Below are 13,329 nucleotides of genomic sequence, written 5' to 3'. Positions count from 1 at the left end.
AACTAGAGTGGCACAGCCCGGGGCACAGAGCAACCCCCAGCCCCAACACTCGGGAGAGGGAAAGGGATGTGCCCAAACTGACACAAATGGCTGCTTCAAATGCAGGATGAAAACCCACGATCATCCTGGATTTTCTTCTGGGGGCACTTTGCAGTGGCTGGGGATGCTTTAGGGACCAGTGAGGAAGGGTTGGGTGACTCGGGCTCTGATCCTGGCCAGCCCTAGCTTAGCCCGGGTTTCCTCCCAGCTCCAGCTGCTGACACAAGCAGCTTTCACCCTAAACCGTGGGCTGGTGGAGCCGAAGGCAAAATGGACACTTCCTGAGCCTTTGAAGTGCAGCTACTTCAGCATCCCCGGGGGAAAATGCTGGCACGGATTCCCCGGCCCAGGCTGGGCAGGGACAGCCTTCCCCCGCAGTGCTGCAGCCAGCAGCAGCTCCAGGAAAAAGCAGGAGATGCGCTCGCTCCCCATCAGCCTGGCAGGGACAAAAAGGAATAGAAAGTTGTTGCCCACGTCCCCGGGAGCCAGGCAGCACATCCTGCTTTGCCAAGAGCTGCCCTGCTGAGCTGGCACAGCCACTGCGAGCGCGGCTCTGGCTCGGGAGGGACGCGTCCCTCTTGCTTAATGGGACACGTAACCTGAGCAGGGTGGCTTCCCGGCGACATTTCCAGCGGATAGGGAGAGCTCCTGTGGAAGGGGGTTTGGGGCACTGAGGCTGAGCTGCTCCTCCTCTGAGTCAGCCCCAGAGCTCATCCAGCCAACAGCTCGGACCCTCTGCTGCTCTGAAGTCCCCTCCATCCACCAGCAGTGATGCCACCACGCTGCCTCACACCCCAGCTGCCTGTCCTGGTTTAGGGCAAATTTGGGAGAAATGTGCCTTGCACCCCAGCTGCTGAGCTGGCTCCTCAGCCATCCCAGCAGAGCACTGAGCATCCTTGGCACCGTTTCCCTGTGGCAATCACATCTCTCAAACGGTGGCTTCGAGCCTTGCTCCCGCTCACGGACAGGTCGGGCAGGTGGGGGCAGCTGGGGCTCCCAGGAATGTGGCTGCACACCCATTCCATGGAAATGGGTGGCAGGTAAACAAGCAGCTGCTCGGCAAGCCGTGGTCCTGGGTAGACCTGTAGGGGCTGTTTGGTGATTGCTCTGCGTGCACAAAATTCCTGACTCATTCCTCTGCAAGAGGGACATAGCACAAGGTTAAAGGGGGTGTTTTCCATCCAAGCCTTCTTATGAGCCACCTGCAATGGGCAGAGGGAAGCTCTTGGCCTTAATATTCCCTCTTTCCTTTTGAGCCCTTTGTTTTATTGTCGGATATGACAATTAGAGATCGAGTGCTTGATGTGGCCTGGCACCTCAGGCTGATGCTTGCGGTGGTGGAATTAATGGCAACCACATGGAAGAGAGATCCCTGCTCAGACCAGCCTGGTGACATCATGGGAGGGGCTCTGGGGTAACTGGGAGGTGTGGGGCTTGGGGCCAGACCTCTGAGCAGTGACACTGGGACCTGGGGCACCGAGCCAGGGGGGCACGGACACCATCCCACACCTGCCTCCAGCAGCTCTGTGGCAGCTCCGTCTGGAGCATCAAGGAGAGAAACACCAAAAGAAGGGTTTAATGGGAGCAGCTGCTTGTGGGTCTGGGCAGGCTTGAGGCAGAGCAGCTGTCTGCAAGTGTTGTGCTGGTGCACAAGAAGGCAGAATGGACATTTCTGGGAATCATCTCCATGTTACCTCCTCTTGTCTTGCAGGTGTCTCCTGATGATCACACAGATTGCTCACAGAAACCAAGGGTTGTCTGCTTCCTGGCTGAAGAGCCAAAAGATCTGGGCAGGAAGGGATTTCTTTACATCTAGGGACTTGGGAAAAAAAAATCAAGCCCTTTTTCTAGAAGGAAAACAATAAAAGAGGAAAAGAAAGACAAATCCAGTGATGCAATGTGGAGGTATTTGATCGAGACTGAGACAGGTGGGTGCAACTGGAAAGCCAGAGAGATGACAGGGCACCTTCACTGGGCAAGACGAGAAGGACCTTCAGTAGGTGCCAACCTGCTTTCTGGATATGTAGTGGGGAAACTGCTCTGATGGTGAGAGAACTCATCAGAGCTGAGTCATACTGACCCCCACCCAAAAGCAAAGGCTAAAGCAAGTTAGGCTTTCAGGAAAAGCTGGTCAACAAAAATTAACATCTGTTATGGGTGGAGCTTATCCTTCACTGCACAGGATCAATAGGATGGAAAAACTCCAGTTTCAGGAAAGAAAGCACATGATTTGTTCCCATTGAAGGGGACACCACAGGGCACTAAAGACACCCAAGGGAGATGTTCCCTATGGGCTGGGCTACCTGAGCACAGAGCAGAGCTGGAGAGCAGACGCTGGTACAGCCAGGAGCCCAAGCCAGCAGGTGATTTCATGGTGACATGGCCAGAGCTGGAGACCAGAATCCTGCAGCATCCCTGGGACAGGAGCTGACAGCCTCGTGCTGGGCTGGAATGGGCTCCTGGGCCATGGATGTGGATGGAGGCCCCAGGTGAGGATGCTGTTAAAGCCCTTTAGGGTGGTGACAAAACCGTCCCCACGTCATTGGCAGTAACTCACAGGCACAAGGGATCAGGCAAACAGCTTCTGTGTGCCAGCACCGGGAGGATTTCTCTCTGATAGTCAATCTAACCCCGCCCTCTGCCAGTTTGGAGCCGTTCCCTCTGGTCCTGTCACTCGTCACATGTCAGCCTGAGGACACTTCACAGCCTGATCTTCGTGGGCTTTTCACCAAATCCCATCAGAGCAAACCCAAAAGAGTTCCTGCAGCAAGAACAAGCACATGGGAACAGCATCGCTGGGCAGACGCTGCTCCATGGCAGACACGGGAACAAAGGCAAAAATATAAAAAGGAGGTAGATCAATGTTACCAGGTGGGTGCTGCAGCGAGAGAAGGAAATATTCCCTCGATGAGCCGCCCCATGGCCAGGAATCCCAGCGGCTCTGGCAGGACACACGCTATGTGCAGCACGCACATAGCAGGCAGCTTCCACCAGAGGCTGCTCGATGGCTTCGAAACATCTCTGCCTGCAGCTGCTGCACAGGACACAGCCCCGGGACATCGCCGGGACAGGATTTGGGAGCCACAAGCTCGGAGGGCTCCCGTCACCCTGGGTAGCACCCGAGGGATGGAGCATCATTACCTGCAGGACCAGGGCAAGGAGGCTGCTGGCTGCTTTTCTCACCTTGAAAAGGTGCAAAGGCTCTGTAAGAGCAAGACAAGGAGAGGCTTAGTTAAACTGGCAGTTTTCTGGTGTTATAAGCATTTAAATTACACTAAATAACAAAGGCAGCCTTTGTGGGCTCTGGTTGTGCCACTTCTCCCTGGATTTGCATGGGGTGGCACTGGGTGACACAGGGTGCAGGTGAACGAGAGATGCTTTAGCCCTGGAGGTCACCCACACATCTCAGAAACATGCACAGAGAAAAGCTACCTCGAATTTCCATTACTAAAAGACACAAAAGCAGATCAGCAGGGAAAAGGGCGGCCAGGTGTGAGGGTTTTCTCTCAGCTGGAAGGAGAAGCAGATGAGCCCTTTCCACTCTGGCTGAGCTTTCCTTCACCTTCTCCAACCTACCCCATCTGGGCTGCACATCCCTGGGTGTGCAGCTCTTGCCTTCCAAGGTGCTGGGAATGTGCAGCAGAGTACAAAGACATCATCAAGCTGGGTGGCAGCTGTTCTCAATGAGCTGCAAAGGGGTGCTGGGAAGGTACTGTCCATGCCAGGCTCTGGCACAACTTGTCTAGTCAGGGAACACGTTGTAAGTTTTTGTGATCCCACCTAAATTCACCGTCCCGGTTGCTGTTGGTCACATTTTGCCAATAAACAGAAGTAAAAATATTTTATACCCTGAAAAACTTTGTCTGTGTGGAGGGCTTGCAGAGCTCAGGGTGCCTGGCTCCCTGCTGGGGATGCTGAGGGCTGGGTGGGCTGTGCCGAAAGTTGAAACAACACTTTTAAACTTTACAAAAATGTTCTCTTTTTGACTCATCCATCTTCATGCTAGCTCTCAGCCCGCAGAGGCTCAGCCCAGGCTGGGGATTCACAAATGAGTTGAACTGTTGGGGTTCTTCTCTTCACGTCTGCCTTCCCCTCATTCTGCAAGGAGGAGATTAATGCAATTGGGGTTTTGTAACCATTTCCTCTCTCACATGAAAACATGTAGGGGGAGTTCACAGCTGGCTCCCACTGCCCAGGGATGGAGGACAGCCAGGCAGCCCCTCTTCCAACTTGCATTCCCATCCAGGCTGGACCAGGATGCCAATCTTGGCAAATCTTGCCCAAAATTAATCTTTTTTTATTTTTTTTTCTATGGTAGAAGGGAGCCAGGTCTTTTTTCAGCTGGCTCCCACTTGACTAAACCAAGGAGGACCCTGCTGTCCTCTGACACATCCTGGCTCTCTTTTAAGCAGTCATGACCCATAGTTTGAGAGACTCTGCACTTAATAGTCCTTCCTGTTTCTAACTCCTCCATCTCTGCTCTGTCTCCTGCAATATCCATTTTCCCTTGCCCCTCCCTCCTCCCCTGGCCAAAAAGAAGTAAAAAATTAAGTGTGAATTTCAGAGCAAAAGATGCTTTTGTGTTTTTTTCTTTACAGAGACACTGAGAAGTGAAGGCAAAACCCTTCCCATAAATTACAGTCCCATGAAAATGGCTCAAATTGCACAGAGTTTGCAAATTACAGAAGATGCAAATGTCAATTGAAGAAACTCTGGCAGTAAATATTTTTCTCAACTGCTTCGTTAGCAAAGCTTTTCACTGGAAAGGCTCCTGCTCTTGAGAGCTGGGGAAGTATGACAGCTCTTATGCTTTAAATGGTTTACCCATAACACAACTGTGTTATTTATCCCTCTGTAATTAATTAATCAATAATGTATCAGTATTAAACACAAGAAAATTTATTTTGAACTTCATTTCTGGCACAGATCCTTGGAAAGAAAGAAGCTCCATAGCTCTCCTTGGCTCTCCCTGATGTGTCATCTCCAGTGTGGCAGCACCTGAAGACCCAACATAGGAACCCTGAATGTGCCAAAGTTGGGTTTTTTCCTGTTTCCATCTCCTATTTCCCATGATGGAAAACCAGCAGCAAAGGGCTCTTGCCACAATAAAAAGCAGGAATGTGATGATCTTCCTGAACCCAGTTGAAGTGGAAGGAGCAAACCAGCTGTGGAGCATCTAATCTACTGATCCATCACTGGTTTCTCACCGATCTCTAATTATTAATAATTTTTTTAAAGGAAAAAACCCTAGAAAATCTAATTATTTGGTTTGCAGGGGTGGGTGATCAACTTGAGGGCCATCTACAGTAGCTCTCCTCCAAGTGTGGCACTGTCAGCGTGGTGCACATGGCTGTGCCATGTCTGGGGTTTATGTCCCTTCCTCCTGAGCACAGACAAAACCAACATCATCCCAAGCATTTAAAAGAACTTCTGCAAAATCCTTCTGTAAGTGTGAAAACTCCTTTGTGGAATGTGCTAGATTTGGGCCAGCTTCTCCCCCACAAGGGCCATGTCCAATCCAGAGCCTTCCAGGATGGGTTATTGCAGGCTCCCCCTGCCTGTCCTGCTCCCTTGCCTTGCTGTGGGATGGAGCTTGGCACCCGGGGGTGGCTGGAGGATGGATCCTGCAAACCTTCCCTCTGCCCTACATCTGCCCATCCTGCCTGGAGGGCTCGAGCACACCCACCCCATAAAACCACTGGGTGCCCCCGAGGAGCCTGGCCCTTACACAACTCCTTTGGGGAAGTGATTTAGCACGTTCCTCTCCATCACCTGGTAAAAGCAACACCCACTGTGTGCTCCCTGCAGCACTGACTGTGAGCCTAGGAGTGAAGGGCTTCACTGCCTGCCCCCGCTGGCCTGGCTGCTCCCAGCCCCATGATTTATGCCTTGATTTGGGAATGCCTCTTCCTGCCAGGTGATCACATGGGTCCTTGCCTGCACATTATTTTTATATTTGCTTTTGCTTCCCTTCCCTCCCCGCTCTCCCCTCAAAATGGTTTTCATTTTTATTAAAACAATTTATTCCGGTGGTTGCCAAACGCTTATCGGGTTCGGCACACGTTCAGACAAGTTGAGCACGGTGATTTTGGAGGTGGGGGGTGCTTGGGGTGAACAAAATGAATGAAAGCAACTCCAAAAAGGCACTTGAGCAGGGCTGGAGTGATCATGGCCCAGCTCCAGCACCAAGATTTTGGCTCCAGTCGAGGGTGGAGGTCAGGAGCAAGACAGTCTGCATGGAACTGGGGAGGACCAGAAAAGGGTCAGAGGGAATGGGGAGAGCTATTCCCACCCCCTTGAGCTGCTTGCCATGTGGCCACTGCCAACCTGGAGCTGTTGGTATTTAAAAAGGCATGTAGAGAGGCGTCCCTCCTCCCTCAGAGGTATGTTAATGAGCATCCTGTTAAGAAACTCCTTGGAAACTTCAACTGAAGACAAATTCTCTTGGTTGATAAATTAATTTTCTCCCTTTGCTTGACCCGTCAGTCTGTGCTGCCAGCAACATTCCCATTAGCTTTGGCGGAGTTTGCCAACATCTGCTGAGATCCAAGACCCACAGAAATCCACTGGAGCCTTTCCATGGGTCTCAAGGAGCTTTGGGTCAAGTCTTCTGCCTGTGGGATGAGGCTTGGGGTCTGTGCATTGGCTGCCTGCGCGGAGCCTGCCGGTGAGTGATGAGCTGTTGAACAATGTCTTCATCTCTGGGCAGGGCTGGGAGGAGGGATGGGGATGCTAACTGGAACCAGCCTGGAATGAAGTCATTTGTTTCGCCACGCTGTTTCCCTTCTCCTGAAGGTTCCCAGGGAGGGAAGTGGAGCTCACAGGCAGCGATGTCTGCAGAACCCCAGGGCTCTTGTTATGCTGTGTTAAAGCTCCACAGCCTCCGAGGACGTCACCCAACTCCAAATATTGCCCCACACCCTCGGTCCCACCACAAGAGACCTCCCACTGCTGCTTTCCTGCAAACACCGTGGCTCTGCTGGGAAAGGGCTGTGGCAAATGCCAGCAGCATGAGGCAAAGCACAGCCCCTGGGAAGGCTGCCCTGTCCTGCCCAAAGACAGTGAAAAATCCCCGACCCGCCAGTTTTCGAGCGCTCCTCGCGAGGCAGCTGAACACGGCTTTTATCAGCATATGAGAGCTTGCAAAGATAACGCTTCAAAGGAAACACGTTTTAAATACACCTTTAAGAGCCTTAAAATGTAATTCCATAAATGTTTGTGTTACTCGGGCAAGAGATAAAGCCAAGTGGTATTACTGAATTGTAGTGGGGCTCAATACCTGCAAACTTCCCTCGTGTCCCTATCAGATGAATGGTTCACTTATTAATCTGTATCTGGGCGCAGTGGAGCCCTTTCCTTTCTCCACAATCCTTTTCCCCTTCTCTGTGTGCTGGCCACTTTGCTGCTCTGGCAGGACCTCGGTGTGGGTGTGAATCCCAGCAGGATTGTGTCTCTGGGTTGATACAGAAACCCTGTCCCTGCAGCTTCACCCCACTCCTGAGGATTAACAAAACCCCAAGGCTGTGGGGAAGTCACAAAAAGCAATTGTCACTTACTTGGTGATGCTGGTCCCAGTGGTTTGGAAGGGGTTGATCCCTTTTTCCTCTGCAGTTGGTGGGATCAGGAGTGTGATGTCTCCCTGCCCCAAAGGATGGACTGCAGGGACAATGTTTATGCAGGTTTAGATTAGAGATTAACAAGAAATTCCCTCCTCTGAGGGTGGTGAATCTCAGGCTGCCCATAGAAACCATAACTGCCCCATCCCTGGAAGTGTTCAGGGCCAGGTTGGATGGGGCTTGGAGCAACCTGGAATAGTGGAAGGTGTCCATGGCCATGGCAGGGAGTTGGAATGAGATGGCCTTTAAGGTTTCTTCCAACCCAAACCATTCTGTCATTCTGTCATTCTATGATATTTCAGCATTATAAAAATTCTAGGAGAGATTCCTGACATCCAAGGACTGTGGGGTACAAATATTCCATTTCAGGTTTTTTATTTGTATTAAAGAAATAAAATCAGAAAGATGGGATGGAAGCAGCCTGAATTTAAATCCTTCCCAACACTGTGATCAAGTGAAAATGACTCCCACTAACACAATTCCAGAGACCTTTGCCCCTGCCTGGGGCAGGAGTGAAGGAAATCCCTGAAATCTCTGCTTTTCTTTTACTGTGGGTATGTGTTCACATGGGGCTGAGAGTCTGGGGGGGACTGAGAGAGTTTTCCAATTAACTCATTTCCCTGCAGCTTGTTTGGTCCCTGCACTGGTTTTCAGGGAAGGCAGCACATCAGAACAAAGCATTGCCCTGACACCTCAGAAAATGTTGAGCCCTGGAAGCATCAATCCCAAAGCTATTTTGGGAAGTGAGTCCGCCCACGCTGGCACATGTGCAGCCCTCCAGCTGTCTGGGCTGGCAGCAGGATTTGGCCATTAATGGAAGATTTTGTGCCTATTCACCCAACCCATCCTTGACAGGCTCAGCAGTTCTCCTGCAGCTCAGAATGGGGGATCTGCCCGGGGTCCCACACCCATCAGTGACCAGTGGCCCGTAGGAGCCAGGCAAAGGGACTTGTTTCTGAGGAGCTGCACAGCTCTGAGGTTTTTTCCTGTGTGAAGAGGGGAGATGAGAAGTTTTCCAGCAGAGTTTCTAGCCCCCACCCACAGGCAGCACTAAAGGTCCAGGAGCGGAAATCAATGCTTGTGCAAAAACAAATTGATCCAAACCCTCGTCTGGTGGACAAAAATTTTCCAGCGTATCATTCAGTGCATTTAGTCTTAAATACTTAATTAATTTCTGAAGGTGTTTTCCTCTTTAACCCCCCCACATTCACTTTCCTTTAACCTGGCAGACCACTTTTCAGTTCTCTTCTTTCTCCCAAAAGAAAACCCTTGGGATTTCCTTGGATGTCAGAAAGCAAGTCTTTGAATATTTGGGTTTGATCCAGAAACACTTCACTCACTCAAAGCCAAAGGAAAGGCATTTGCAATTTATTTTCTTTTTTTTTTTTGCACTGCACAGTGCAGAAGGATGTTTAGAGAGAGCAGGGATGAAGGGTGGCCCAGGGTGTGTCACATCTCTGGGACCTTGTCCTTGGAGCCACCACTAGGACCCAAAAAACCAGCTGTTTCCCCTCCTAAAACCCACCCAGTCTGTAGGGAACCCTGGTGAGGACAGGGTTTGCAGGGAAGGCTGCTCCACCCGGCAGAAAGTGTCTCTGGAAGCCCTGTGACCAGGGAATGGCAGCTGGGAGCCACCCCCCGGGGGCTGGGAGATTGCAATCAGGAGTCAGCAGAGATGAAGGATGGCAGAGGGAGAAATCCTGTGTTGTCTCTCAAGGAGGTGTTTTCTCTCCTTTATCTGCTGCACAAGGCATCCAGGCTGTGTGTGTGTGTGTTAACTGTCAGTGCCTGGGACACTTCACATTTCCCTGCTGCTCAGCATCCCAGGGCAATCCCAGAAAAGGCAGTGGCTGCCTTTTGACAGCTCCATTGGCAGCTCAAGAGCTTTAGCCAGGGCTGTAAGCATACATCCTTCTCCAAAAGTCCCTTTTTGAACCCTAATTCTGTGCTTGCTCAAGGGCTCCTCCGGCTCCTGGTGCTCAGGATTGGTCCCCAGCCTGTGGGGTTGACAGGTCAGTGCCACAGCTCAGTAAACTCAGTCATTAATAGTAAATAAAGGCTTAATCATTTGTGTAATCTCCCTTAATTACCAAAGAAAAGCAACTGGTCTGAGCCCACCCAGAGGCTGCAGTGTCAAACACTTCTCCCCACGGTGATTGATGCTGGGTGCCCAAAACTCAAACTGATAGGAGCATGTTGAGTGACTGCTGATGGGCAGGAGAAGGCACCTGGAGGGGACACATCAACCCAGGGCTTCATTTTCAGCCCAGAGCTCCTCAGCCCCTGGCTGGGAGTGGTTTCCACCAGGGCAGTCCATCATTCTTGCTGGATCTGCCCACTCATGAGCAGAAAACCCATGAAAATGCCACTCCTATTATTTTTGCCTTTCTTTCAGGCCAGGATACCCAGTTTCATTGCAAAGAAGCTAATTTTCATTCCATCTTATTTCTATGCTTTTCTTCCTACGAGAGCCGAGTGCTCTCCATGGGCATTGCCCAGGATTTTGGATCTCTGTGTCCATCAGTGCTCAGTGGAAATGAGGGACAGACTTCTTCAGTTGTGTGACATCTTTGCAGCGTGAATTGCCTCATGTTTTACAGCCCTGATGTGCAGCTTGCTGTGCACGCACGCTAGAGCTGATAATTTTTGACTAACAGTGGTATTAAATCATCAAATAAAAACTAATGAAGGAGAGAGCCTGAAGATGTGATGATGATGATGAGGGGAAGGGATTCAGAGTAGCAGAGGGGGCCAGGCATCATCCATCCAGGGCTGCTGAATTTATGTGTGTGTTAATTAACATTTTGATTCATTAAGCTTGGCTCATGGTGGGGATTCATGGATGAGAAGGCAATTTAGGGGCTGGTGCCAAGCAGAAGAAGTTTCTCCATCTCCCATTCTCCCCTTCTTGTGCTGGTGAAGGGTAGAAGGGGACCTTAAATTTAAGTGGAAAGAAAAAGAGGGTGTAAATGGGGCACAAGGCAAGAGTGGAGGCACTTGAGAATGGCCACAGAAATGCACAAACAAGGTTCCTGCCCACATCAAGATTTCTGAGACACGGCCATGGGTAAGAGAGCTCACCAACATCTGGCATCTGGGTCCCCAGATTCATTTATACCTGTACATCTTCTCCTGGATTCCATTCCTGGCACAAAGAGGGCATGGGCAGAGCCATGACCACATCACTCATGTGCAGCCAAGGGCTGAATCACCCAGGTCGCCTTATGAGATGCCATTGATATGTGTTTTATATATATGTATTTTACAGAAGGAATATTTCCAGGGTGTTTTTCAGAGCATTAATATCCTTGATATGTATATGCTTCTTTTATCCCTTTGCATAAAAAGCCAGGTGTACTTTTTTTGCCATGAATTCTGGGCACCTGGCACTGTGAAGAGAGAAGAGTTAAAGCTCAAACATTTCAGAAATCTCTAAAATGCACCTGTAATGGTCTCCTCATCCATCACTGCACTGTTATTTTAATCTTCAAAACCCTGGCACATGCCAAGGCTCCAAGTGAGCATTGCAGGTACTCTTTTCACACCCTCCCAGAAATGATTAACCACAATTAAGAAGGTGGACCAGCTTCTCATGGGTGTAAATCAGCCCAGCCCCACTCCAAGCCATCAAGCCTTGCCATTGTACAGCATCAGAAGACTTGACCCTGAGATCTAGACAAGGAAACACTGATCCAAGAACCAGAGGGAAAGGAATGGTTCTTCCTGAGGCACTTCAATATCTCCTTCTCTGCTCTCAGAGTGGGAATTGCAAGGACTCATAAAGACAGAAATTAACCTGATCAATTCTAACTCAAATTCAAGAAACAAAAGGGTCAAAATCAGAAATTGGTGGTTATTGTGGCCATTCTGTTTTGCCCAGGGCTCATTGCCCAGCTTTTTTACTGATCATGCTTTCCCTTCAGAAAAAAGCCCAGCCAAGTTACTCTGCTGGCTCGCTGTACGTTTAAGAAATGCATTTGGCCTCATGAGGATGCATCAAAATTTTGATGTTTAGCAGAAAATAAAAATATTTGCACTCAGTTCATTTATAGAGCTGCACATAAAATCCTTCCCCTCAGGGCATTTCCAAGGAAAAGACTGGAAATAAAAATATAAATTCTAAACAGCAGTAAAATGTTTATCGCTTTGGGGGTTATGAGTGTTCAGCTTTTATTACTACAAAAATCAATTTACTGATCTTGGGTTTACTGCAAAATCACAAAAGTGAAAAGCTGAATTCATTTGTTGTCCAGGGCTTTGCTGCTTCTCCCTTCCAGTGTCTGGGAGAGATGTGTCCTGCACCTCCCTGCTCCCTTCCTCCTCCCCAGCAGGCTCCTCTCCTGACACCATCAGAGTCACCACCCTCTGTGCCTGGCTGCCCACCTGAGTCCCTCTCACTGCACCTCTCCAAGGAGACCAAGAGTCCAACCTGAAAAAACAAAGCTGGAAAAAAAATAAAGGAAATGGCCAATTTCCTCTGGCGGGGTTTCGGTTGTCTCAGGAGCTGCAGTTTGGGATGGGGGTGCAGGATGTTGCTGAGGGAAGGGGCTGCTGAAAGGATCCTGTGTGTGAAAACGTTCATGTGGACTTCATCTGTGGATTATCAGCTGGAAAGCGCAAACCTCCATGTGCACAATAATATTGTGATGTTGTGTTAGCCATTCCAGTGGTCAAAACAATAAAATCAGAAGAAGAAGGAAAGCAAAAGTAGATGCTCAGATGTCACTCTGCTGTGACAATTCACTGGTATCCTTCAGTGCCACCCAATGCTCCCATGTAGCCACTCCTCTATTTTAATTCCTAGAGTTTTTAAGGAAAAAAAAAATCAATGCATGTTTTAACAGATTTAGTGGAAAGCACTGCAAAGATTTTGGACAAAAATCTTCAGGCTTGCTGTCCCTCAGCAGTGGCCCAGAAGGGACTCATGGCTCTGCTGCTGTGGGGGGCAAAACTTTGCAAATCCTTCACAGTCTGACACATTCACCTCCCACAGTCCCAGCTCTCAGTCAATCCAAGTATTTCATATAAAGATAATTTCTGGGGAAAAAATGTAGCAGAAAAATAATTTTTTCTCCAAATATTGCAGGAGGGCTGGGTCAGCTCTACAAATAGTCAAAGCAAATGTTTTGGGGAGTGATGAGGAGGATGAAAACCCAGTGAGTCAGCAAATAGCTGGGGATAGCAGCAAGTTCTGGGAAGGAGAGGAGCAGGAGAGGGTGTTGGGGTGGGAGGGTGAAACTCCCACCTGATATTAATAGCTTTGGCCAGCTCTCCATGCTGAAATGTGATCAGAAAGTAATGGAAACAGTGTGCAGGAGGGAAGGTTTGTACATGCTGTGCTGGCACTGGTGATAGGTAAATTTATTTAAATCCCATTTTGCCCCTGCAGGGACACCCCAGCCTGTGGCCAGTGACACCCACAGCCTTTGCTCTGCACAAACTGAGCTGAGCACAGTTTGCTTCCATCCTTCTGGGAGCCCATGGGCCAGCCTGGGTGTCTGTGGAGGGTGTGGTGTCACCTCTGTGTGCTCTGACAACACGAACCCGACCCACCCCAGGTGCAGATGGGACTCCTGCCCTTCCCTTTCACCTCCCCACTTCCCCAGCAGTGCCACCCCAGGTGGATTTTCCAGCTCTTGCACCCAAGCAGCCTCACAGGGTTTATCCATCTATC

This window comes from Motacilla alba, chromosome 20 (assembly GCF_015832195.1).
Source record: "Motacilla alba alba isolate MOTALB_02 chromosome 20, Motacilla_alba_V1.0_pri, whole genome shotgun sequence".
Classification (NCBI taxonomy): Eukaryota; Metazoa; Chordata; class Aves; order Passeriformes; family Motacillidae; genus Motacilla; species Motacilla alba.
Note: the sequence above shows the minus strand (reverse complement) of the source record.